This window comes from Halichoerus grypus, chromosome 1 (genome assembly GCF_964656455.1).
Source record: "Halichoerus grypus chromosome 1, mHalGry1.hap1.1, whole genome shotgun sequence".
NCBI lineage: Eukaryota > Metazoa > Chordata > Mammalia > Carnivora > Phocidae > Halichoerus > Halichoerus grypus.
In genome coordinates, this window is record NC_135712.1 from 184,164,360 (window position 1) to 184,188,968 (window position 24,609).

General features: G+C 38.9%; 1 protein-coding gene across 13 annotated transcripts in view; it reads left to right on the top strand.

Annotated features, from left to right (window-relative positions):
- MAGI1 (membrane associated guanylate kinase, WW and PDZ domain containing 1) overlaps nucleotides 1-24,609 on the top strand; it is a 604,684-nt gene that overhangs the window by 334,834 nt on the left and 245,241 nt on the right. The gene's annotated exons all lie outside the window — the stretch shown is intronic.

Genomic DNA, 24,609 nt, shown 5'->3' on the forward strand with positions numbered 1-24,609 from the left:
GGTTCTCAACTGAGGACACTTTATTCCCCAGGTGACATTTGGCAATGTCTGGAGATGTTTTTTGTTTTCACAACTGGTGGGAAATGGATATTGGCATCTGGCTTCTAGTGGATAGAGACCAGGGATGCTGCTAACCATCCTACAATGCATAGCACAGACCCTGCTCCCAACAACAACAAAATATCTGGCTCTATATGTCAATCGTGATAAGGTTGAGAGCCCTGAATTAACGTAATGTTTTATTTTTTCCAGGTGTTACGGTGTTATGTCTCTCCTCGGTTACTCCCTTTGAATGACTATGAATCTTACTTTCCTCTTGAAATCTTTAAATAATGACAGGTGGCTTCATATTTAGAAGTAAAAACAAATTTTCTTAGAAGAGTTTAAATATGTACCTACCCTTTGATAATTAGAATTTTAAAATATTTAAATGATGACTGCATAGCATGAGTTTGACTAGTATAGAAACAATAATAAGACTCACTTAGTTTTCACTTTGGATGGCACATATATAAATAATTGTTGAAGTTTGGATGTAGATATTGTTCAGCCAACCTGGCATTAGCTCTTTAATTAAAATGTTTGTTTTCCCTTACCACCACTGTAATAGTTAAAGGAGATAGATTTTTCGATGTTTACATATAAATATTCCCAGAACACGTTTGAGCTGGAGCACCACATTCTCTAAAGACAGGCTGAAAACTTCATCTAAAATGTCGTCATTTTAAGATGGGGGGGAGGGGAAGTTGGCGTTTAGTACAAATCATTTGGAAAATTAACTTTGGGGTTGAGTGAAGCATATTGTTGCTTTCAAATATGTGAAAAAGACTGTCTCTTTGATTCATTGAAAATCTGGTAGTGTTTTCTTGGCGCCATTTACAAGGATGGCATGCCTGGGATGTCTGCCTGCAGAGAGAAAAAGAAAGAAGCAAAGAATTTAAAAGTTGACTGACTGATGAGCAGTCAAATGATTTCATTGTCTGGCATTGTTTATTTTTTGTGGCTAAAAAAGTGGGCTTAATGTGCAAGTACATAAGCTCCAGTGTCCAGGGAACACAGCTAACCACTATGACGGGCAGAGCCCTGAGCATTTCCAGTGGGCACTGGGCCTTAACTGCCAGATCTGTATCCTGGAGCAAATGGGGACCCATAGATCAGGACATGAAAGGAGACTGACTATCCTGTCTCCTTGACCTTACCCTCCACAGTGTGACTGAGGTGCTTTGGGGCCTCTTCAGATGAGAGCCTCTGAACCACTATTTTTCCTTGTCTATGAGAGATACCGGTCTTTCTTTGTTGGTACGTTGCCTTTGTTTTGTGTGGGTTTGAGAATAATACTAGCTTCATAAAATAAGTTGGGAAATGTTTGTCTCTTTTCAGTTTTCTGGAAGAGACTGTAGAATTGATATTAATTCTTTGAACATTTGGTAGGATTCTCCAGCAAAACAATGTGAACTAGGAGATTTCCATTTTGGGTTTTTAATTTGCAAATTCAACTTCTTTAATAGTTCCAGGGTTATCCAAATTATGTATTTCGTATTGAGTGAGTTGTGGAGTTCCTGTTTTTCAAGATATTTGCCCATGTAATCTAAATTGCCGTTTATACCTCTGTAGAGTTGTTCATAGTATTCTCTTATCCTCTGGATGTATGAACGGTCATTAGCGATATCCTCTGTTTATTTCTTGATATGGAAAATTTGTGCCCTTTTTTGTGTGTGGAGGGGGTGAATCTTGCTAGAGATGTATCAGTTGTTTGATTGTTAACTCTTTATTTCATTGATTTTTCTGTTATTTTTCTGTTTTTAATTTCATTGATTGCTGTTCTTTATGTTTTTCCTTCTCTTGGATTTAGTTTTGCTTTTCTTTTTGTAGATTCTTGAGGTAATAATAGATTTTGATTTGAAACTTTTTTCCTAATATAATCCTTTCCTGCTATAAATTTTCATCTCAGCACTGCTTTAGCTGTGTCCCGTGAGTTTTGATACATACTGTTTTTATTTATGATCAGTTTAATGTATTTTATTTCCCTTGAGACATTCTCTTTGAACCCTGTGGGGTTTTGGGGGGGTTTTTTTTGTTTGTTTATTTTTAAGAAGTATATTGTTAGGAGTACCTGGGTGGCTCAGTTGGTTAAGTGTCCCACTCTTTTTTTTTTTTTTTTAATTACGTTATGTTAATCGCCATACATTACATCATTAGTTTTTGATGTAGTGTTCCATGATTCATTGTTTGTGCATAACACCCAGTGCTCCATGCAGAACGTGCCCTCTTTAATACCCATCACCAGGCTAACCCATCCCCCCACCCCCTCCCCTCTAGAACCCTCAGTTTGTTTTTGATCTCGGCTCAGGTCTTGATCTCAGAGTTGTGGGTTCAGGCCTCATGTTGGGCTCCATTTTGGGCATGGAACCTACTTAAAAAAAAAAAATATATATATATATATATAGTTAGTAAGTTAGTTTTCAGTGTTTAGAGGTTTTCCTCGATCTTTCTTTTAAAGATTTCGAGTTTGATTCCATTGAGGTTAGAGAATACAGTCTGTACAATTTCAGTTATTTAAAATATGTTGAGGTTTGTTTTATCATCCACACAATGGCCTATCATCTGGTATATGTTCTGTGGACATTTGAAAAGAATGTGCATCCTGCTGTTGTAGGATGTTCTATAAATGCCTGTTGATCCTGTGTTTGAAGGTGAGTTTTTTTGTATTTTGCTGATTTTCTAATTCTATAAATTGTTGAGAGAGGAATGTTGAAGTCTCTGACTGTAATTGTGCTTTTGTTTCTTTCTCCTTTCAGCTCTATCAGTTTTTGCTTTATGTATCCTATAACTTTTGTTTGGTACATGTACATTTAGGATTGTTATGGTGGTTTGACCCCTTTATCATGTTTCTCTCTGTGTTAACTTTCTTGGCTCTGAATTCTATTTTATCTGATATTAATATAACAGCCCTGCTTTCTTTTGATTAATGTTTGCATGATATATCTTTTTTCCATCCTTTTACACCCTTTTTGCATACCTATGTTATTATATTTGAAGTGAGTTCTTATAGACAGAATATAGGTTATGTTTGTTAATCTACTCTGCTAACATCTGGCTTTTAATGGATATATTTGGACCATTTACATTTAATGTACTTACTGACATTTTAGAGCTTAAGTCTGACTTCTTAAAAATTTTATACTTGGAAAAAAAAATTTGTATTTGGTCTCTCTCTTGTTTTCTTTTTCCTGCCTTCCTGAGGGTTATCTGAACATTTTTCAACATTTTATTTTGATTTATCTCTAATGTTTTTGAGTGTATCTCTTTTTATATGCTTTGGTTGCTATATATATATATATATATATATATATATATATATACACACAAACGTATGTTTCTTATATGTTTGTGTATATATATAAAAATACATAGAAAATATATGTATTTTCATATGTATGAAATATGTAAATATAAAATACCTCATCACAGTCTACTGTTGTCATTTTACCATTCAAGTGAGTGAATTGTTGGAACTTTACCTCCATTTACAGTCTTTGTAATAATATCATCTTAAATTTTTCCTCCATGTACACTTAGACTTACATCAGACAGTGTTATACTTTCTTTTAGAAAATTCGAGGGGACTAGGAAAATATATTTTATTCACCCATATTTTTGCTTTTTCCATTGTCTTTTCTTCTTTACTCTTATTCTAAAATTTCTCCTTTTATAGCTTCTTTTCTGTTTAGAAAACTTGTATAGCCATCCTTTTAGGTTGGGTCTGCTGTCAACACTCTTTACTTTTCCTTTATCTGAGAATGTCTTGATTTCTACTTCATTTCTGAAGTGTATTTTACCTGATAAAGAATTTTGGGTTCTTTTTTCCCAGCACTTGAAAAACGTACCTCTTTCTGGTTTCCATAGTTTCTGATGAAAAATCCACATCGTTCTAATTATTTTTCTCCTCTAGGTAAGGTGTTATTTCATTAACTTGTTTTAATATTTTGCTTTTCCTTTAGTATTCAGAAATTTAATTATGTGTTTTGGTGTGGATTTTTCCAACTTTATTCTGTTTTTGGGTTGCTCACCTTCTTTAATCTGTGCATTTATGTGTTTTGCTGAATTGGGGAGATTTTCAGTCATTATTTCATAAGTAAGTTTTGATCTCTGCCCTCTTTCTCCTTTTTGTCAGGACTCCAGTGTTGCAAATGTTAGATTTCTTGTTAGAATCCCACAGGTTCCCGAGGCCCTGTTTATTTTTTTCCAGTCATTTTGTTTCTTTTTCAGATTGGATAATTTCTAATGTTTTACCTTCAAGTTGATTGATTCTTTCCTGTATCCCTCCTCCATTATGCTGTTGAGACTATTAATTGATTGTAATTTATACTTTTAAAATTTTTATTTGTTTTACCTATCTTTTACCAATTTGTTGAGACTTTATATATAGTTTTTCATTTGACTAAGGTGTATTTGTAATTGGTTCTTGAATGATTTTTATAATGAATGCTTTTAAATCTTTGTCAGATGATTCTGACATCTCTGTCATCTCAGTGTTGGTGTCTCTTTATCATCGTTTTCATTCTTTCTCTTTTTTTGAAGAGTTTATTTATTTATTTGACAGAGAGAGAGAGCACAAGCAGGGGGAGTGGCAGAGGGAGGAAAAGCAGGATCCCTGCGCAGCAGGGGGCTGGATCCCGGGACCCTGGGATCACGACCTGAGCCGAAGGCTTAACCGACTGAGCCACCCAGGGGCCCCTATTATCTTTTTCATTCTTATTGAGAATTTTTGGGTGCTTGTTATGATGAGGGATTTTCAATTAAAATCTGGATTTTGGATATTTTGTCATCAGACTCAGAATCTTATTTAAACTTTCTGTTTCACTTAGTTTGGTTTGATACTGCTTTGGCAGGGGAAGTGGGGGTGATACCTTGTTATAGCTGGGGCTGAGTAGAAGTCAAAGGTCTTCATTCTTCTTCCACTGACACTTGATTTGGGGCATGGCTTTTTATTACTGCTGTGTGGGACAGGAGTTGTGACTTCCCATGGGGTCTCCACATATGGGGGAGGGAGGGAGTAGGGAGGAGAAAGGCTTCATTTTAGCCCAGTGGTGTTGAAAATTCCAGCTCTGTACTCAGTGTTCTCTGGCATAACCCTGGCATAGGGAGGGAAGACTGGGGTCTACCATCACAGAGTAGAGAAGGTAGAAGTCTCGGCTTTCACCTTGGTCATTTTTGGATTGGGTGTTGGTGGAACCATAGTTTTTTTGTTGTTTTGTTTTCCTGTGATGTTTGGCTGGAGTAGAGCACTTATTGTCTAAAAGTTTTCTGTGTTTTTTTTTTTTTTAAGATTTTATTTATTTGACAGAGAGAGACACAGCGAGAGAGGGAACACAAGCAGGGGGAATGGGAGAGGGAGAAGCAGGCTTCCCGCCAAGCAGGGAGCCCGATGTGGGGCTCGATCCCAGGACCCCAGGGTCATGACCTGAGCCGAAGGCAGATGCTTAACGACTGAGCCACCCAGGTGCCCCAAAAGTTTTCTGTCTTGCTTGTCTGCCTCTTTCCTGGTTCTTTAGCCAGAGAGAGCAGGCTTTTGTTGGACTTTTTTGTTTGTACCTATTATCACTTACTGGTTGTTGGCTTCTTCAGCTCCAGTTCTGGGATATATGAGGCATAAAGAAAACCTCTGGAACTCATTTCCATGCTAAGGTCTGTCCTGAGGTTCTTAGCTGGTCTGCCTTCCTCTGTTTACATTTCAGAAACTTCTTGTTTGTTTTTAGATGACATCCAAGGTCTGTTGTTATACTTAGTGGGAGCAATAGGGAAACATACACCTGCCCCATCTTCTCAGAAGAAGTGTTACCCCTTTACTTTTTATAGACAACAGGTGAGACATTGACTTGGCTCTATGATCCAGAACATTTAATAATGGGAGCTGTTGAGTTGGCATAAGATGTTTGCCATCAGCATGGTTTTAAAGGAGATAATAATTATTAACAAAACTGATTATATGCATTTATCCAGTTCTTCTCTTTCCAGCCCTTCTAAGGCACCCTGAACTGTGAAGTTACTAATGGATGGGCAAAGAGGGTGAGGGGCTGAGAAATGAATAACCTACCCCACCATCTGGGCTGCTGTAGTTCAGAGTGTCACACGGCACCACCAAGTTAGTTCTTCTCTGTGTTTACTTGAGGTGCCAAATGCTATATTTAAGCCAAGAACTGATTTTGAAAATATTTTTCTACTTCTGTTTTGTCAAACGTATTCCTTGGCATATTATGTTAGGGCTTGTTCTGCTAAAGCTTAGCAGAGCCTTCTGTTTTTTCAAGCTGATTTGGCTTGCACAATTCAAACATTAGACCCTCATTTTGGAACAGAAGATCTTCTCTAGAGATAACACAAAATGTGTTTTAATTTTCAGGCAGGTAATACCTATCAAGTGAGAGATGGAGCTTTAATTCATTGTTATTCTTTTATATATAGGTCTTCTTTTTAAGCTACTTTATGCTCCAGCCTGTTTGACTACATTTTCTCTTTCCAGAATCTTTCTAATTATGGGGAGAAAAGCAAATGTTAAGCTAGTCGTCTTTTAACAAGAAAAAGGAAGGAAAGTGTTATTGCTTTACTTTGGTAATTTGATTTTGCTTGAACTTTTAAGATAACAGTGTGATTTCAGTATATATAAATAGAGCCTACATATCAAGGTTATAAATAGGGTAGATGTCCAGTGAAGCCACTCAAGAAACACTTCATGGACTATTCTGGTATCTGAATGAAGACAGGGTTTTCTGCTGGCCTTAATTATTTTCAGTTTGGTGATGGAACATTTTTGAAGCCTTTTCACTCATTCCCTGGGAGTCTTTTGGAGAGAAGGCATGATCATAGTAGCTCCTGTATCCTTGACCAGTGGCGGAATAATATCTCATTAAATGAAATCGGTTATTTCTATGAGCACTGAAGGGCTTGATCAGGATATGGGAGTGGCTCAAAGTATCGATCAGTGCTGGTGCTTGAAGAAGCCTTTTAAGGAAGCACATGGTTCAGTGTTAGTTTGAGTGTGGAATCCATCAACAGAATAATTACTCGAGTCACAGCAGTCACATTTGAGTTGTGTTTAATTTGGGGGAGACTTCTACTTGTTCTTTCATCTCTAGCTCTTTCTAAATGTGTTGGTGCTTTATTCCACTTCAGGAGTCAGCCTGCGCCACTTTGAAGACATCAGTGTTTTTATTTCGGTGTGGGAAAGCCCTGCATTTGTGCTGTGAGCACGCCCTTTCTCACCTTGCTCTTTGTCACCCATTACAGCTAGGCGGAAACCTTGGTGCCCCTAGCCCTGTCCCACCCTTTCCATTTGATGTATGTTCTTTAAACTCAATATAAGTAACTCATGACTTCTCTCAAGAATCGGTGTGAAAGCAAAAAGTGTGCTGAGCTGCAGCAAGGGACATCAAAGTACAGGTCACTGGAGTCCCCTGTTCCTTTGAGATGAATTTTCTACCCAGCTAATTTGAGTTTGCTTCGTCAGTCAGAGCAGGTAGAAACCCAATTTAAATCCCCAGGGCTGTGACTTTAAGAGGGTGTTAGAGGTTGTTTTTTTTTTTTTCTTTACCTCCCTTTTGCCTTGATATTCTTCCTTCCTTCCCGCCCTGCTACTGGCTCAGAGTCTTACATTTCTACTTTGAAGCTCAAGGCGCTTCCTCTTAGGAGATCTGAGACCATGCTCTATAAACAGAAGGTTCTGCACAGATACTCTCACAATTAGTGAGTCCCCTGAGAATTCAGGATCAGAGAAGTGGGTTAGGTTTCGAACCCTGGCTACACATTGGGATCACTAGGGGAAATGAAAAGTAAATAGCAACGCCTAGTCCCTCCTCACAGACGCTTACTTAATTTGTCTGATGTGGGAGCTGAGCACTGGTATTATTTTAGATGTGTCCCCAAGTGATTCTGACATTCAGCAAGGTTTGGGGCTCTCCTTTTGAAGGAATGTCTGGCGACCACTTAAATTCTGAATAAGCCTGTCTGGTTGCCCGTTATTAAAGAACATTCGATGACCCAAGGAGAGTGTGGCTTTCTGCTTTTGCTGTTAGAGCCTTGTGAGGGAAGCCCAGCGAACTGAATCCCTTCGGGTTCTCACTGTAACTCCCATCCCCATTACCTAATTTTAATAGACGCTTACTATAAAGCAAGAATTCTCAGTGGTGGTTTGGCATCTCTCTAGGGTGTAGGTTCATTTCAAAAGGCATGGCAAAATTAAAGTCACCTTAATTTCTAAAGATAATTTTCCCTCTCCTAAGGACTGATCTGAAATCAAGCAGTGAAAAAGAGGGTGTCACAGGCTCCCAGAGGCTGAGGTGTTGATATGGTTCCGTTTGTTCATCTGACAAATGGTGACTCCTCTTCCGTGTTTTGGTAACTGTGGCGTGTCAGGAATTTGCTTGCCTGATAGCGGCAGTCAGTAATTGGGGTTATTGGCTCATTTGGCATCTTCGTTGCCGTTTTTTAAAAATGTTTATCTTAGAAGTGGAGTGAGCATGTCTGTAAGTGATGTGTTTACAGGAGAAACTGAGAGAATTCAGCTGATAAAACCCCTGTTGTGAGTAAACCCTCGACTTTGAACTGTTTCGACTCTGTTAGCATCGGCTCCACACAGCGGGGGCAAACAAGCCAGAACGGGTTTGTATGTAGCAGGAGCCTGTTACAATGACTGCTGAGCTGATTAGCCAGGAGGAAGTTTGGGCACTGTTTCTGAGAGGCTCAGCCAAATTAATTTTGGAGGAGGACACCCAAGAGACAAGGTGTGGCTGGATTAGAAAGGTGGGACGAAGAGAAGTATCAGATTTTTGGAATGGGAAGAGATCTCTGGGATTGTTGAATCCAGCCTCTGCATTTACAGATTTGTGAACTAGGCCAGTTTGTTAGAGACTTTAGCAATATTTGTTAAAAATCTGTCAAAATGCAACATGCTCTGTTGGAGCTAGAAGAGGTAGATGGTGTGTAGTCAGGGTCCTTCAAAGAACAGAGCCAATAGGGTGTATATATTGGAGAGAGAGAGAGTGATTGATGGATGATAAGAAATTGGCCTGTGCAACAAGTTCCAAGATCTGCAGTTGGCAAGCTGGAGACGCAAGAGGGCTGACAGCATAGTTCTAGTCAGAATCCAAAGGCTTGACAACCAGGAGAGCCAATGGTGTAAGTCCCATTCCAGAGGTTAGCTGGCTTCAGACCCAGGAAGAGTCAGTGTTTCCCTTAGAGTCCAAAGGCAAGAAAAAGCTGATGCTCTAGCTCCAGGGCTCAGGCGGGAGGAATTCCCTCTTAGTTGTGGAAGGATCAGCTTTGTTTAAAAGTTCAAGCCTTCTCCTGATTGGGTGAGGCCCACCCACTTGGGGGAGAGCAATCTGCTCTACTCATTATATCAATTTAAATGTTAAACTCATCCGAAAGCATTCCCACAGAAACATGCAGGATACTATTTGACGGAATATTTGGGCACCCCGAGAGGCCCCGTTGAGTTGACAGGTAAAATTAACTCTCACAAATGACTTTGCCAAACACAAACATGACCCAGATTTAGGTCTCAAATCTGGGTCTCCTGACCCTTGCCCAGAGTTCTCTCTACTTCATCATGCCATTTCTGATTCACCTATAACAAATGAATAATACAGAAAAAGCTGCATAAAAATGGCTACATTAGACTCCATCAACCATCAAAACTTCAATTCGTCAAAAGATGTCATCAAGAAAGTGAATAGATGCACCGTAGACTGGGAGAAGATATTTGCAACATCCATTCCTGACAGAAGACTGGTATCCCAGATGTTTCGGGAAGTCTTACAAGTCAATGTCAAGAAGACAACCCAGTAAACAAAAGTGGCAAACAATGTGAATAGAAACTTCAAAATGAAGAGATGTGCCGTTAACATATGATGATTAACATCAGTAGCCATCAGGGTAATCCACATTAAAATAATGAATAAACAGTATACTATATATATATGAAAAGCATATAAATAAATGGTGAAATGAAAAATGAACTCCAGATTCCCTGATGTCTGGTGGAGGGCAGCTGTTTGGTACTCTGTTGTCATTCATACCAACCTGGAAATCACAGACCTTCAGCCATACAATGTGCTATGTACAGAAGGGGGAGTGTGCAAGCAATCTGGGGATAACACATAGGTTTTAATTAGTTTGCAGTCTAGCAAGATGGGAAGGCTGGCTTGTTTCACTGGTTTGTTTTATGCATTTAGTTGTAATCATGAATCTTAAAAAAATTTCTCTCCTTGAGAACAAACAGAATTACATGAAAGGTGTTTTTGAAATATGTTCCTTTCAAGTCAGATGATGATGGGAAGGGTAGCTAACATTTATGGAGCATTATGTTGCGTGTTCTCACGTATTCCTCAGGATGGCCCTGTTTGGCTAGATGCTCTCATTATCCCCACTTTCTTGATGAGGAAAGTGAGACTGAGTGATTTAAGAAATTGCCCAAGAACACAGAGGTAACTAATATCAAAGTCAAAATGGGAGCGTCTGTCTGCCTGGGTCTGGTTTAGCTACCACTTGTGTAATTTTAATGAGTATTATCCTTCATCTCTTAATTTAGTTAGTCACTGCATCTCAAAAGGTGCTAAGTCTATGATAACTCCTCTTCTAAGCTGAGATGGGCTCAGCTCTCAGAGGAAACTCATGGTGGGGGAGGCAACAGATAATAAAGAAAAAGGAAAATAAGTCATTTCAAAGAAAGATATGTATATGGTGCAATAAAGCAGAGCAGTGGGAGAGACACTGATGGAGGAGGGCCTCCTATAGCGACAATTGTCAGAGAGGCCTCTGCTGAGCCCGGGTGAAGATGAGCTCAAACCTCTGATTGCAGCACTGAGCTCTGCTGCCACTTGGTGAGCAGCCCTATCCTGGAAGACATGTATGTTTACTATCCTGGAAGACATGTATGTTTACTATCCTGGAAGACATGTATGTTTACTATCCTAGAAGACATGTATGTTTTTTGTTTTTTTGGTTTTTTTTTGACAGAGAGAGACACAGCGAGAGAGGGAACACAAGCAGGGGGAGTGGGAGAGGGAGAGGCAGGCTTCCCGTTGAGCAGGGAGCCCAATGCGGGGCTCGATCCCAGGACCCTGGGATCATGACCTGAGCCGAAGGTAGACGCTTAACGACTGAGCCACCCAGGCGTCCCAGCATGTATGTTTACTATCCTAGAAGACATGTATGCTTACTATCCTAGAAGACATGTATGTTTATGTAAGCATGTGCATATAGCACAGATAATCTTAGCAGTTTGCAACCATCCCCAACATGGGCCCTTTTACAATATTCTTTTCTAATCTGCTCGTGAATCTAAATGGAAAAAAATTCCACATTAAGCATGAACTGTCCCTGATTGCTATTCATTTACCTATTCTCCCTGGGGTGGGACTGTCCTACCTGGGTTGGTGACTGGGGAAAACTTGATGTATTTATCTGTGAACTGCCAAGAACAGGGATGCTGATGTCCAGAGGGTAAACCCCACCAACAAAAAATTGTGTTGGCCACGATGCTAGTGCTACTCCTGTTCAGGAACATTTGATGAATACTAGATAGGCTGAAGCTTGTGTACTATATGAGTTGTGTCTTATGAGTTGAGTTGGTTGGCTAAGTCTTTTGTCCCGGATTTCATTAGGTCTTTCGCATTCTATGACAATGGCTGAGACTTTGACCCTATCTAGTTTGTGTTCTGTGCTTTCCCCCCTGTTCTCTGGATGTTTGAAATGGCAAGGCAGGAAATGGTTTATTGAGTTTGTTTTTCTTTCCTGGCGTATAAAACTTAAAACACTGGAAAACTTTGCCTTGCCAGTCTGTTTTCTAGTCAAGAAGAAGATGGCCATTAAGAGCAACGTTGATATGCGACTAGGGAGGCCAGCAGATGTGATGGGCTTGCCTTACATAAATCACCTTCCATTGTCAAGGGGGGCATATGGCCAGTGAGTGTCCTAATTAGTGAATGGCTTTTATAGCCCCATTATTTATAATCACTTTTGAATAACAGCTGAAAGACTACAGTGAAATGGAATGAAAATAGTCGAGTGTGAAAGTGCTCATTGCTTATGGAATTATGGAGATTAAAAATCTCTGACAACCAGCCCGTGAAGTAAGAATGTTTCCAAATACTTTTTAACCAGGTCTGCTATGTACCACGTTCTGAAAATGGGAGCTGTGGTTAACCCAGAGACGGAAGTCTGTGTAAAAATTCTTACCTTAGTGGATTTGCAACATAAAATAGCCAAGAGCCATGCACACAGCCACATTCATAATGGTATATTGTATACATTTTTAATAAATAAACTCCATTTTGGAATATTTTAGATGCAAAAAGTTTGCAAAGATAGTACAGAGAGTTCCTGAATCTCATGGAATTTTCCCTAATGCTAATATCTTGTATAACCATGGTCCATTTGTCAAAAATAAGTTAACAATGGTACATTACCATTAACTCCAGTTTTAACTCAGATTTCACCAGTTTGGTTTGGTTTTTTTTTACCCCCCACGAGTGTCCTTTACGTCCCTGAATCCTGTGCAGGATACTATGTTACATTTAGTTGCCATGTCTTAGACTCCTCTAGTCTGTACCAGGTTCTTAATCTTTCATCGTTTTTCCATGGCCTTGACAGTTGTGAAGAATACCAGAGAGCACGTGCACGCGGGTCGGGGGGTGGGGTGTGGGTGGGAGGCAGAGGGAGAAGAATGAGCAGACTCCCTGCTGAACACAGAGCCTGACTCGGGGCTGCATCTCAGGACCCTGCGATCATGACCTGAGCCGAAATCAAGAGTCAGATGCTTAACCGACTGAGCCACCCAGGCGCCTCTCAGTATACAGTTCTAATAAAACAACGTTTCACTCTTTACTGCCTGATGAGCACCTTGTTTGGAGTCACAGAGGTGGAGAGGGGAAAGTGTAGAACTTTGGCATTAGAACATCTGGTTCTAATCCTGCACCGGGAGTCTTTCCTCATGTGTTTTAAAGTGGGAATGATACCACCTTTCCCACTGGGTTGTATAAGGATTGAATGAGATAATGTTCAGAAAAGTAATTTATGATAAGCCATGAAATTTACAGTCATCAAAGGGAAATCTGTGTTTATAATACATGCATTTTTCTATCCTGTATATTTGTATAAACTGGAGATTGATGCCAGTAACAGATTTTCTCGCAGGAGTCACTTGATAAATTTCTCTGACGGCTAGCCAGGTCTTTAAACGTGTGAAATTAATTCTACTTCATAGAGGATGTGGGGATGGATATTTTTCACCTGTTGAGTAGTTTTGTGAAAGCCCCATCGGTGGAAGACCTGTGGCTTACCTTCCTGCTCCTTTTCTAAGGGAGTAATTCACGCACCCAGAGCTACCTGCATGCACTCGGGTGCATAAACCTGTACACCTCTGGCAATCTTAGAAAATGTAACGTGTTTTATGAGAGAGACATAATCCTCTCGAGGAGGGAGTGGCAAACTACAGCTATGGGCCAAATCTAGCCTGCTGCTTGTTTTTGTAATGAAGCTTTATTAGAACACAGCTGTGCAGTCATTTACTTATTGTCTAGCACTGATATCCTGCTAAAAAAGCAGAGGAGTTGGAGTATAGGCCTTACAACCTGCAGGGCCTAAAGTAGTTACTATCTGACCTTAGAGAAGAATTTTGCCTGCCTCTACGCTAAAATCCTCCTGATGCCTGACATGTTTTCCTTTCCATTCTCACCCGTCTCAGACCATATACTTGTGATTCTCTCTTTTGTCCACAGCTTTGAAAAATATTTGAAGAGGGGTGCTGTGCAAAGAATAGTCATACGGATGCTTTGCTTATGGGAAATGGTCTCAGCTTTTTCAGACCCATCAAATGACGGGATGTTGCTGGTCTCTGTTCTCATGATCCCACAGAAATTGGAGTGGCATGCTCAACTGTAATCCTGTTTCTGTGAGATTTCATAATATATAGGGCAGAGCCCCTGGAACTCTGGCCCCAGCCTACTGTTGCATGATGTCAGACTATATTAGGATATAGTCTGTGACCCAGATTATCCATTCCTGTCTGAGACTAAATTGGGCCAAGGCTTGCAGGGTAGGGGCACAGCTGTGTTAATTATGATGGGTGTCCCAGGCTGTGGGATGCCGATGGGATCTCAGTTTGTATTTGCATAAAAGCATTTAAAATACCTCACTTGTCAACAGCGTCCTAAGAGCCAGCAGGACAGGTGCTGGTTCCTGGGAAGGAACTTTGCTCCGACTCCCTGGAAGTCAGTGCTGTTCAGATGTCACTTTCTTGGTTCCTACACACGTTGAACATCGAGAGGGTGTTGGGACAACTGTACCATGTGACTGTTCAGATGGGAAGTCAGTCTTCGGTTTTTAGATTGAGATTCACGTAAATGTCTTCTAGTGGCATGGTGCATATAACTGCTTTAAACATAATCATTTTATTTTACTCTTTTTTGTTTTGGAAAATATCAAACCCATACTGCCATTGAATAAACAGCATAAGGTGTGCCATGATTGACCATAACCGACCAGCTGTTAACATCTTGCATTGTTTCTATTTCATCTCTCTATATTTACATATATTTCCTTTGTGCCTGATTACCTGAGTGATGGGGCGGTCTGGGAACCTCAGTTTATTCCTCTGTAAAATGGGATTGGAGAAAGAACCAACCTCGCTGGGTTGGGGCGAGGATTGTAAAGTTATGACTTAGCACTGTATCTGGCCTGTTGAAAGTGATCAATAAATGCTCGCTGTCATCGCTGGAGTCCAGTGGGTCCACTGGAGCAGAGTTCTGTTAGATCTCAGTGGGGTGTCTTTTTAAGAATTTAGTGTCTTCTTGGGGCACCCGGCTGGCTCAGTCGTTAAGCGTCTGCCTTTGGCTCAGGTCATGATCCCAGGGTCCTGGGATGGAGCCCTGCATCAGGTGCTCAGCAGGGAGCCTGCTTCTCCCTCTCCCTCTGCTCGCCTGCTCCTGCTCCTGCTCTCTCGCTCACTCTATCTCAGATAAATAAATAAAATCTTAAAAAAAAAAAAAAAAACTTTAAAAAGAACTTAGTGTCCTCTTGGGGCGCCTGGCTGGCTCAGTCAGAAGAGCGTGCGACTCTTGATCCTTGATCTGGGGTCGTGAGTTTGAGTTGCAAGTTGGGTTTAGAGATTACTTAAAAATAAAATCTTTAAAAAAATGAATTTAGTGTCTTCTTGAAGGACACACACATGTCTTCAGATTCCACTCAAGGTTCTGAGTATAGAGACATCTGACTTCAGCCTTGTTGTTGAGTACAGCGGGCTGTAAGCTCCTATCAGCTCTGTTACTTTGCCAACAGAGCAATATTGTCTTTTGCCTTTCCCTGTGTAAACCTTTATTTTTTTTTTCCTGAACAGATGTTATCCTACTACATGAGTTGAACTGAAAAAAAAAAAAATATAAGAAGCACAAAAGGCTGGAAATAATGAAAAAATAGAGATGATGGAATTTAAGCCGTGCTTTTCTTTCCATGCTTAATTCAAGTCTCTTCTCACTGTGGGATGAAATTTGTTATAAAAAGGTTCACCAGGAGAAAAAGAAGACAGAATACAGGCAGGAAATAATAATAAAGTGGATGCCCTGAAGTGCGAGCAAAAGGTTTTGTGCTCATCCATGATGGGGAGTTAAATGTAAATAGTAGTTTATAGAGCTTCATCAGCATACATAAATCTATCCTGCAGCCTCTTTTTTCTTTTTCTTTTCTTTTCTTTTCTTTCTTTCTTTCTTTTTTTTTTTTTTTTTTTTTTTTACGTTCTACAGAAACATGACTGAAAGAACAACTATCTTTGTGCCACTAGGGGAATGGATTCCATCTCTGCATGTCTGATGACGTCCCACCTGCCTGGAGTCATTTGTGCTGTGCTTGTTATTATAAGGTGTTATTATTAGCCCAGGAGGACTGGCAGCACTTGGCGGTTTGCAGAGAGATGGGGACCATTGGTGACAAATAGGGAAATAGACTCATTTTCAGAGCCTAGTTCCCCACGCTTTGTTAGGGGGGCTTTGCTTTGGCTTAGTGACCATTGGTCACAAATGTCAGCATGTCTTAGAATCACCTGGAAGGTTTGTTAAAACATAGATTGAACCGGACCCTTAGAGTTTCTAATTCAGTAAGTTTTGGGTGGAGCCCAGAAATGCAGGTTTCTGGGTAATGCTGCTTGGAGACAATGAATACCCTCTGCCTTAAGAATTATATAAGGAAACTTGCTCACCTGGACAGTCAGGGCCAGCATCTAGGTGTGGAGTTAGCAGACTGTGGTCAGTGGGCCACATGTGCTGCCTTTTTTTGTAAATAAAGTTTTATTGGAAAAAAACCTTCTTTACATATAATCTATGGCTGATTTTATGCTATAGAGGCAAACTTCAGCAGTTGGACAGAGTCTAGAGGGGCTCCTAAAGGTGGAGAATATGTACTCTCTGACCCTTGGCACTCTATAGAAAAATTTTGCTGATCCTCGATTGTGACCAATGCTTGCCTGTCATTTGGGAAAAGCAGGCTTGGAAGTAATTCTGTAAGAACTGGCACACGGAGTGTTCTCAGTCTCTGTGTGTTTAGAAGCAAAGGCTTTTGTTTATTTCTTCATTTTACTTAAGTACATATGATAATGAAATTCATCCATTATTTTGCCACAGGCCATTCTCCACATAAATTTTCTCATTGCAACCAGTAGTTTCTCAAAATGAAAAGAAACATATTTTTACCATCCATATTGCTTGTATAATATAGTGTTGGCATCTGTTTGAATTATTGGTGGAAAATTTTTGAAAATGCGTACTTAAAGATGTCTGGCTAGCTCAGTCAACAGAGCATGCGACTCTCGATCTCAGGGTTGTGAGTTCGAGCCCCAAGTAGGGCAGGGAGATTATTTAAAAAACAACAACAACAACAAAAACCCATTCTTAGAAGGGGAAAAGTGATCTTCATTTTGACACTGTAATTGTCATATGAGTGATATGGTACTTCTTCTAGACTTGAGTAAAAGCCTTTATAGCGGTTTGTCAGTATGTATGAAGAATCTTTAAAATAATGTTCATGCTCATTATTCTAGTAATTCTGCTTCTAGTAGATTCAGCAAACATACATATTCAAGATTTTCCATCACAGCATTGTTTATAATCATTTTTTTAAAAGGAAAGACATCCAAATGTCTGATAACATGAAACTGGTAATATGATGATGAATCCACATTGCTACTTTGGAGCCATTTAAAATCAAGCTAGATAAAGGGAAGCTGCTATAGTCTTTTGGGGGAGAATTTGTATCATTTGTATGCTTTTTGTCCTAGTATTTCCACTGCAAGGATTGTGAGAAAATAAGCAAATACAGATAGATCTTATCCAAGGAGGATAATCATAGTAGAAACAATTCATATGCTTACTAATTGGTAATAGTTAATAGGTTGTGATGGAACGAGACGATGAAATATTATGTATTATTAAAACTTTTTTTTTGAGCACTGCTCATATATTGGAGATGCTTAATGAATTATCTGTTAGAACATTTGGATATAAATCCACACATAGGGCACGATCCTCCGCATCTCATATTTAACAGGTATCTGATGGAATCTGTATTCTACTCTCACATGGTCATCAGCAGGTAAACCCAGGTGCTGCAGTCACTTTTGAGTCCTCTCTGCATGTGGTATCTTCCTCCATCACTCAAATAAGCCCTGTCAGTTCCAGCTTTAAATTATGTCTCCTCTCTTCCCCCCTCCTGCCCCCCCCCCCCCACGCCCTTCGTCTTCTCATCCATTTCCTTTGTCCAGGCCACTTCTGGTCTTGTGTGATCAGCAACATTGGTTGCACCCAGTCACCGCCCTCTATCCTGACCCACTACACAGCTGTAAAAGGAATCTTAAAATTTACACCAGGCCTTCTTTACCTCCCTGACTGACATCCCTTCAGTGCATGCCTACTGAGCTTAGAATAAAATGCAAACTCCTTATCATGGCCTGCAAGGCACAGAATGATCTGCCCCAGCTTCTCTTTTTAACCCCACTGTGTGCCACTCCTGTCCGAGCTCCATGCTCTTTCTCTGACACGCCAGCCTTTTTGATTTCCAGACATAGGCACTTGCTGTGTCCTCTGCCTAGAATGCTGGTTACCCCACACTTTGCAGAGCCTACCTGCGTCTTGTCTTCCTTTACTTCTCATCTTGACAGTGACCTCTGCCTAGAGGCCAGCCCTGTTCCTTTTTCCTAAAACATGCATGTCAGTTCCTGTTCAGGAGCTCTGTGTTGTCAGGCTGTCTCTCCAGGGCCCACAGATTTTCTGGCTGTAGGCACTTAATAAATATTTGTTGAATGAGTGAATGAATCTTCTCAAACGTGTGGATGTATTATAAGTGTATCTGTGTGTATCCGTGTGTATATGTACGTGTGTGTACACGAGGCCCACAGCACCAGCATGTTAATGGTGATACAAATGAAGTTACAGTTTATTTTTAACCTTCTTTGTCATACTTTTGTGTATTTTTCAAATCTTGTAATTAATCTATAGGACCCTTTTTATTGTGGTAAAATATATATAACATAGAATTTATCATTTTAAGCATGTTAAGTGTATAGTTCAGTGGTATTAAGTATATTCACACTGTTGTGCAACCATCACCACCATCCACCTCCAGAACCTCTTCATCTTCTCCAGCGGAAACTCTGGACCCATTAAATACTATCTCCCCCATAATTTAGATTATTTGTACAGTAAAAAAAGTGTTAGGAAAAATGTATTAGAAAGAAACGAATAGCAAAATCTTTTTCAGACAAAACTCATTAAATATATTTCAGATTGTAAGTTTAAGTGACAATAAAACTAGCTAATATGTATTTCAATTTATGATTTTGTGTTTTTTTTTTTTTTTAACAAAAAGCCCTATCCTTTATAAATGCAAGCTGCTGAACAGACACAGATCTTTTTGCTGTAATAGCTCACCGCGGTACAAACCATTTGTGTTGCCTTAATAAATATATCTTTCCTACAACTATAATCATTCCTTGAAGAAATTGTGTGCTAAAGCATTAGTACCTGGAAGTGTGATTAGTGTAATATCCTTATGCAAGTTTTCCTCAGCATTGAAAATTTGAAACGTATTAAAGTCTAAATTCTAGTTGTAATGAAACGCTGTTCTTTGACCTTCTAGAGGTAGATGTTCTGGAGCTTATGTGACACAGTCATGTTTTGCCTCCTCAGTTAGAAATGGATGAATCAAGAGGACTCAAAAGTAACATCTCTGGAAACCTAGTGCTTGACCGTGAAGATTATTTCTGTTGACTAGTGTTCTCCCTTAGGATCTGTACGCTAGGAGATAGAGATCAGACCAAGCAGAGTCCCCTCATAACCCATCACTTTGAAAATGATGCTTCTAGTTGAATTGGCAGAAAACTATCTAGCATGTGAGTGGGAAAGTTTGGAAAAACTTACAATTATGTTTAAGGGATCACTTCATGTTTCAGTAATAACAAGCAAAATTTGCAACTTAAGTAACTGATAAAGGAATCATATCCAGAATATATAAAGAATGTCTTTCCAAAAATAACAAGATGGCCCACTAGGGAAATGCACAACGAATATATGAATATGAATAGGCAAGTTACAGAAGAGGAAACGTAAAAGAAAAAATATGTATAAGAGACATATATGAAATATGTATTTGAGATATGTGTGTGTATATTATATATATATATATATATATATGCATATATATATAATAGAATGCTCACTGTCATTAGTACTATAGTCCCCCCTTATCTGTGGGGGATACGTTCCAAGACTAGCCCTAGTGATGCCTGGAATGATGCCTGGAACTATGGGTAGTACTGAACCACATATATACTATGTTTTTTCCTGTACATATACACATTTGAAAAGAAAAAAACTACAATGGCATTTATTATAGCATTATTCTATTGCCCACAACATTGGAAATAATTTTCTACAAGGGATACAAAAGTATTATATTTTTTAGATGGAATATTATACCACATTTAAAATAATTATGAAAGGTTACATCAGTTGACATGGTTAAATTTCTATAAACTAATGTGAATGGAAAAAGCAGAGATACATTGTTGTAAATTTAAAAGACAATTTTGGATACATTGATATGAAAATATGGCAAATCCAGGACAGAGAGTCAGCTCCATTTTTGTCATTGAAATCATAAAATTATCTTAAAATAAGCTCTGAATCCTTTTCTAGGAAAAAGCTCCGTGTATTTCTGACCTATGTTTTCTTTTCCATTTGCAAAATAAATCTCGGATTTCAAAGAAAGCGAAGATGCTATGACAAACTCTCTCTCTAGCAATTTATTATTTCATTGGCTCACTGCCTTGACAATTAGGAGAAGATTTATAGACATATCCCCTGAATAATTGGCAATTAATTTGAGATTAGATGCCAAAAAGTACAGTATTCTTAATGTAATGGGAAGGTTGAGGCTTTTCGCTTACAAATGTCACAGAACACAGAGTAAATGTTAACCACCAGCATCATTAACCCTGCCCTTTTGCACATCTGCAGTTTTAGTTCGATGATCATAAACTTTAGCTAGCTTGGCTAGTTTCACTGTAAAGCTCAAGTGTAAACCAAGAGTGTCTATATGTCTTAAGAATGCCTTCCAATCTATAAGCCCTTGGTTTATCTTGATAGGTACCTGCTGGTGATCCATACGAATGTGTAAACCTGGGATGCCTGGGTGGCTCAGTTGGTTAAGAGTCTGCTTTCAGCTCCAGTCATGATCCCAGGGTCCTGGGATCGAGAGCCCCATGTTGGGCTCCTTGCTCAGGCGGGAGCCTGCTTCTCCCTCTCCCTACTTGTGCTCTCTCTCTCTCTCTCTGTCAAATAAATAAATAAAATCTTAAAAAAAAAAAGAATGTGTAAACCTGCGTTCTATATAGGAAAAAGAGATACAGTATCCTGAATCATCTTCTTTGGGATTTTCTTTTGACTCGAACAGTACATTTGGATCCCATAACATCTTTTCTACTCATGGCTCAGTATCTTTCTAATGTCTACAACTGTGGTCTCCTAAGGGGAATATAAACTCTAGGTCCTAAACAATGAAGATTTTGCTGGTAAACATTGTTATCCTTTTGGTCGAATTCCAGGGTACCTTATACCTAGAGATAGAGTTGACAGGTGTGACTATTAAATATCAGTGATTTACCAGTTGGTTTCATCTCAGCTCCAGCACAGTGCCAAAAATATATTAAGTATGCACTAAATGCTAACCAACTTATATATGTCCAGACAATTTTAGCACAAGTAGAGGGTTTTTTTTTTTTTAAAGATTTTATTTATTTATTTGATAGAGGGAGCTAGCAAGAGAGCAGAAGCAGGGGGAGCACCAGGGGGAGGAGTAAAGGGAGAGGGAGAAGCAGACTCCCCACTGAGCAGGGAGCCAGACCTGGGGCTCCATCCCCGGGACCCCAGGATCATGTCCTGAGCCAAAAGCAGACACAACTGACTGAGCCACCCAGGTGCCCCACAAGTAGAATTTTATTCCTTTCCAGAAACTCTAGAAATATCCTTTAATCCAAATTTCCCTATGCCCGTATTTTGTTTATAGCTATTTCTAAGTAATAGACTGGGTTTTATGTTTATGTGCATTTTAAAAAAGAGTAACAGCCCATCTTTGAACTAACCTCAGCTCTTTCCCTCTCACCTCAACTGTTGTCCCCTCTGCATTGTCATGACAACTTCCATCTTTCACTGAGTGCTTTCTCTGTGCCAGGCACCGTTGGAACCTCATTTAATCCTCTTGACAATTTTATAGCCGAGCTACTGTGTTTTCAGTGCTCTATTTTTGCAGATAAGGTTCAGAGATTAAGCAACATACTTGGGTTCTCCAGCTAATAAATAGTGGAGTCAGGCTTTAAACCCAAAGCCTTAGTCTTAACTACCAAGATTTACTCTATTTTTCTTTCTGTTCATCTCTCTAAGGGGAAATTGAGAATTAAGCACTTAAAACAGTGCCTATCACATAGTCATTCAGTACTTATGTGTATATTCTTAAACCTTTGAAATCAATTTTATAAGTGTAATATACATACTATAAATTGCATACCCATACACACAGTTCCATAAATTTTGATAAATGTATAAACCCATATTATCACTGTCACAATTAAGATTTTCTATATTGGCATCCACTTCACAAACTTCCCTTGTGCTCCCCTTTTTAAGAAATGTTTTATGTTGAAATCATTTTAGACTCTCAAGAAGGTATAAAAAATAGTACAAAGATCCCCTTCACCCAATTTCCCCTCAATGATAACCCGTTACATAAGTATAGTACAATTGCAAAGCCAGAAAATTGACATGGGTACTCTCCATAGATCTTATTCCCTTGTGCACCTTGCAGTTTAGTCTCTGCCTAATCTCAGCCCCAGGTAACCACGGAACTGCTTCTTGTCACTATAGTTTAGATTGTCCTAAAACTCTCTATATAAATGGAATCATACAGAATGTTGCCTTTTGTGTCTAGCTTCTTTTGCTCAGCATTATGTGTTTTAGATGCATAAATATTACTGTATGTATTAGTAGTTTGTTCCTGTTAATTGTTGTGTTGCATCCTATTTGAATGTAGTAGTTTGCTTACCCATTTATCTGTTGATGGACATTTGGGTTGTTCCCAAGTTTGGACTATTATGTAGTGAATAAAGTTGCTGTGAAGATTCATCTACAAGTTTGTGTGTGTGTGTATGCACTTATTTTCATTTCTCTTGCATAAATAAGAGTGGAAATGCTGGGTCATTTGGTTAGTGAAGGTTTAACTTTATAAGATACTGCCAAATTCTTTTCCCAAGAGAATGAACCATTTGATATGCCCACTGACAGTGTGTAAGAGTTCCTTTTGTTCTACAGTCTTGCTAACACTTGACACTGGCAGTCTTTTAAATTTTGGCCATTCTAGTAGGTATGTAGTGGGATCTCACTGTGGCTTTCATTTGCCTTTCTCTGATAATTAATGATATTGACTATCTTTTTATACAGTTAGTGGCCAGTCATATAGATTCTTTTGTAAATTATTCAAACCTTGTGCCCCTTTGGGGGGGGGCGGTGTCGTGAGTGGATAGGTAAATGTTTGTCTTTTTTATTCAACAAATATTTGGTGAGTAATTGAATATTTATTAAATGACCTAAGATTGACTTAAATATATCTGTTTTCCTTTTGACTAATTGAAACCTGAGGTATAATACATCTCAGTAATAGTTCAAATTGGGTTTTATTAGTCTATTCTAAAATGATCATCTGTAATAGGGAATCTTGTTTTGAACATAATATTAAAATAAGGATCAGTAGTTTCCTGCCCTGCATGGGACATATCATCATCTTAACCATCACTGTCATCCTCATGATTTATTCTTTTTGACCATAGGGAAGTTATCATCCAAAGACATGAATTCTGTGCCTCACATAGATACTGCATTGCTACTTTGTTTCTCTAAGGCTAGAAATGCTCTTACCTAATTTTTATCTTGTCTAAAAATGGAAGGACGATTTTAGCCTTGTTATTTTTAGCTGTCACTGAACCATCTTTCTCCATTAAGAATAAATGTTAGCTAAGTTGATCTGTAAGCTCTGTGTTAATACTGTAGACTATAATTTGTGTTTGTAATTTAAAAAGAACATTTGGTTACCTTCTCCTTTCTATGACATATTTTTGTAACAATAATATTTTTAGCTATTGTTTTGTTTTGTTAATGTGGAGAATTACAAAGAAATACACAGACCCACCCAGGTAACTATTGGTTATACAATAGTTAATGAAAAAACAGTATGTATCTAGTGTTTGGAAATCAACACAGGATCATAAGATCTATATATCTGTATGTGTCTATAGAAAGAAGAGCGACATCTTCTGTCTTATTTCCCAAGCTCATGTCCTTCTACCCAAAGGAAACTGTTGTTAAAACTTTGTGGTGATTCCTTATAGCAAACAGGTTCTCTCTTCTTTATTTCTTTTTACACAAAAGGAACCAGACACTATGCGCTACTCTGCATATTTTCCTTTGACACCAACACCTGCAGATCTAGCTTTCTTGGAGTAGTTACTATATGAATGAACTGTGCTTTACTTAGCTGATCCCTTGTGGGTTTTTTTTCCAGGTTTTTTGTTTTTCTTTTTATTTATTTGCTGTTACAAAAATGCTGCAATAAACAATACTGGAGATGGTGCAGACTTTTGCAAGTATATTCATAGGGTACATTTCTACCAATTGGATCCCTGGTCAAAGAACATTGTGTAATTTGTCAGCTATTGCTACATTGTTCTCTTTATGGTTTCAGCCATTTACTCTCTCTTTAATAGTGTCTGCAAGTGTCTAGGGCACATATTTTAAATGTAATAGCCTAGTTCAAATTCTTTGTTATTTGAGCCTTCTAGTATTATGTGAAATGGGACCCCCAAATTAATGCTATTTCAATGCTGTTTTATCTTTATTACATTCTAGCTTGCTTTTTCCTCTGCAGAGGAAAATCTGAAGTCAGTCCTCCTAATGACTGAGGTTGGCTGGCTACAATGGCTTGAGGTGGCATTCCCACACACAACTCTCCAGCTGCTCAGTCTCT